Source organism: Vicia villosa, linkage group LG2 (assembly GCF_029867415.1).
Source record: "Vicia villosa cultivar HV-30 ecotype Madison, WI linkage group LG2, Vvil1.0, whole genome shotgun sequence".
In the NCBI taxonomy this organism is placed as follows: domain Eukaryota; kingdom Viridiplantae; phylum Streptophyta; class Magnoliopsida; order Fabales; family Fabaceae; genus Vicia; species Vicia villosa.
In genome coordinates this window covers 118461282-118464859 of record NC_081181.1, presented here as the reverse complement: position 1 = coordinate 118464859, position 3578 = coordinate 118461282, and the positions used below count along the sequence as shown (strand labels likewise).

The 3578-nt window shown below is 40.7% G+C and overlaps 1 non-coding gene across 1 annotated transcript; it reads left to right on the top strand.

Annotated features, from left to right (window-relative positions):
• The first annotated feature begins 2308 nt into the window (after nt 1-2308).
• LOC131654291 (small nucleolar RNA R71) lies at nt 2309-2415 on the top strand. Its single transcript, XR_009299333.1, has one exon. It is a non-coding gene; the product is annotated as a small nucleolar RNA R71 (small nucleolar RNA).
• Nucleotides 2416-3578: the final 1163 nt, after the last annotated feature.

Here is a 3578-nt window from a genome sequence, read left to right as displayed (position 1 = left end):
GTCAATGCACATTCTCCATCCAGTTTGGGTACGTTGTGCTACAGATTCGCCTTTAGCGTTAGTGATTACAGTAACTCCTCCTTTCTTTGGTACGACGTGAACAGGGCTAACCCATTTACTATCGGATATAGGATATATTATTCCGGCTTCTAGTAGTTTATGGATTTCCTTTTTAACCACATCACTCATAATAGGATTTATCCGCCTTTGATGTTCTCTAGATGTTTTACAGTCGTCTTCGAGCATAATGCGGTGCATACAGAGGGAAGGACTTATTCCTTTCAAATCTGATATGTTGTATCCTAAAGCGGTTGGGTATTTTCTTAAGACAGTAAGTAATTTCACAGTCTCGGTTTGTCCTAAGTTGGCGTTCACTATAACTGGTCGGTTTTGTTCTTCGTCAAGGAATTCGTATCTAAGATCGGTAGGTAGTGTTTTTAGTTCTATAGCAGGCTTCTTCGGTCCAGGTATAGGATCAGGAGTAAGTGCCAAGCATTCACTCAAGTGGTTATCTTGATATTCCCCTCGCCAGTTGTCATCTTCAAGGATTGGCGGCATAGGAATTTTTAGGATCTCGGTTTCCTTGTTTGGCTCGGATTGTATTTCATGAACACACTCGTCGATTATGTCAGCAGAGCAGCATGTGTCAATTATAGAAGGTGCTTTTAGGAATTGGGAAAGGATAAATTCTATTTTCTCTTCTCCTACTTCGAAAGTAAGCTTTCCTCGCTTTACGTCTATAATTGCACCAGCGGTTGCTAAGAATGGTCTTCCTAATATGATCGGGATATTAGAATCTTCTTGGATATCCATAATGATGAAATCAGTTGGGATGTAGAATTGACCTACACGAACAGGGATATTCTCTAACATTCCTACAGGGTATTTTACTGAACGGTCTGCTAGTTGAAGAGACTTTCTCGTTGCTTTAAGCTCACCTAGATTTAGTTTCTTATAGATTGAAAGAGGCATCAAACTAACACTAGCTCCTAAATCGCACAAGGCCTTCTCTATAATGGTTTTACCTATTACGCAGGGTATAGAGAAACTACCAGGGTCTTTCAGTTTCGGAGGCATGTTGTTCTGGATGATAGCGCTACATTCAGCGGTAAGCGTCATAGTTTCGTTATCCTCTAGTTTCTTTTTGTTTGATAAGATTTCTTTTAGGAATTTAGCGTACAAAGGCATTTCAGTTATGGCTTCTGTGAATGGTATGGTTATGTTTAATTGCTTCAGAAGTTCTACAAATCTTTTAAATTGCGCTTCGGTTTTTGATTTAGCTAACCTCTGAGGATAAGGAATTGGCGGCTTATAGGGTGGTGGTGGAACATAAGGTTTTTCCTTTTCAGATTCCACTTCGTTATGGTTCTCTTGAGTCTTAGCAGTTTGGTCATCATTTGGTGTCTTTTGGGTTTCCTTTGGCTCTTGTTGTGACATGGGTACGTTTTGAGTTCGAGGATCAACGGGTCCATCGTAATTCGTTCCACTTCGTAGTGTTATTGCGTTCGCATGTCCTTTAGGATTAGGTTGTGGTTGAGTAGGAAACGTGCCAGCAGGGGCAGCGGTATGTGCTTGTTGTTGAGCTACTTGTGAGATTTGAGTTTCTAGCATCTTGTTATGCGTAGCTAAAGCATCTACTTTGTTCGATAGTTGTTTTAGTTGCTCGCTATTGTGAATATTTTGATTCAGGAAGTCTTTGTTGGTTTATTGTTGGGAAGCTATAAAGTTTTCCATCATGATTTCTAGATTTGGCTTCCTAGGAGTGTTTTGAGCAGCTACAGGCGCTTTTTGGTAGCCAGGTGGTACAGCAGGTGCTTGTCCAGGTGCGTACAACGCATTGTTGTTTTTATAGGAAAAGTTCGGATGGTTCTTCCATCCAGGGTTCTACGTGTTAGAATAAGGGTTTCCTTGAGCATAATTTACTTGATCAGATGGGGTTTTAGTCAAGAGTTGACATTCGGCAACTACATGTCCAGTCAATCCACAGATCTCGCAGTTAGGTGTTACAGCAGCAGCGGTGGCTGATGGAGTGACGGTTAAGTTCTCGATCTTTTGAGTTAAAGCGTCTACTTTCGCGTTAACGCGGTCTATACCACTTATTTCGTACATTCCTCCTTTGGTTTGTGCTTTCTCTAGAGCGGCTCGTTCTCCACCCCATTGGTAATGGTTTTGTGCCACGTTCTCTATGAGGTTATATGCTTCATCATGTTGCTTGTCCATTAATGCTCCGCCAGCAGCGGCATCTATAGTCATTTTAGTGTTATATAAGAGACCACCATAGAAAGTATGGATGATCAGCCATGGTTCGAGTCCATGATGAGGGCATAGTCTAAGCATGTCCTTATAACGTTCCAAAGCTTCGAAGAGTGATTCGTTATCTTTCTGGGTAAATCCGTTGATTTGACCTCTGAGCATAGCAGTTTTGCTAGGCGGAAAATATCTATAGCTAAGAATACTCTCTTCAATTCGTCCCATGTGGTTATGGAGTTCGAAGGCAGGGATTGAAGCCACGCTCTAGCTCTATCTCTCAAGGAGAAAGGAAAAAGACGTAATCGAATAGCTTCGGAACTAACGTTGTTAGCTTTGACAGTATCGGCATATTGCACGAACACAGATAAATGGAGGTTAGGGTCGTCTACAGGGCTTCCAGAGAATTGATTCTGTTGAACAGCTTGGACCAGTGAAGGTTTCAGTTCGAAATTGTTCTCCTCAATCGCAGGTGGTGCGATGCTTGAGTGCGGTTCAGCGCGCGAAGGAGCGGCATATTCTCTAAGAGGACGAAGAGCAGCCATCTCTAACTTTGGGGTGAATTGATTCGTTTGATAAGTAAAAATCAATTCCTGATTAATCGGAATTGGGTCTACTTCGGGAAGATTGCGAGCTTGACGTTTGACGTTAATGAAACGTTCGATCTCGTTAATTCGTTGTATTAAATCTCCTCCTTGTGAACGAGTATTTGGCATACAATCGTTCAGAAAGGAAGGGAAGAATTGTCCTAGTCTCTACGGTGTAACAGTGAGTTACGATATCGACTTAAATAGTCCCCGGCAACGGCGCCAAAAACTTGATCGCGACTTTACGTGTCTATAAATCTGATAACTGCAAGTGCACAGTCGTGTCGTGTAGTTTTAAAAGATATCGAATCCACAGGGACTATGAATCGATCTACCGTTATTTAAGGTTACTATGTAAAGATAGGGGTACTAAAGTTTCGATTGTTCCTAAGGGAAAATGATTGTGACAAAATAAAGAATAATAATAAAAAAAACAGGTATCAGTATGTATTTCGTTTAACTTAAGGTAATCCGAAGGTCCATTGGCTTTTGCATAATTAAATTAAAAATCTTTACTAATTCAATTGATTAAAAATCCTCGTCTCAAACTTTCGCTCTGTTGATTCAGACTACTATCCTAATCCTAATGTACGCTTTCGCCATCCCATTAGATTTTAGAAGAGCTTTTTGGAAACAATGTAATTAATAAAATGCCTATTATATGAGGTCGTTATCTATTTAAATCTCCTAATCTCAAACTTTCGCTCTGTTGACTCGGAGCAAGCTAATATCCCTAACGTACGC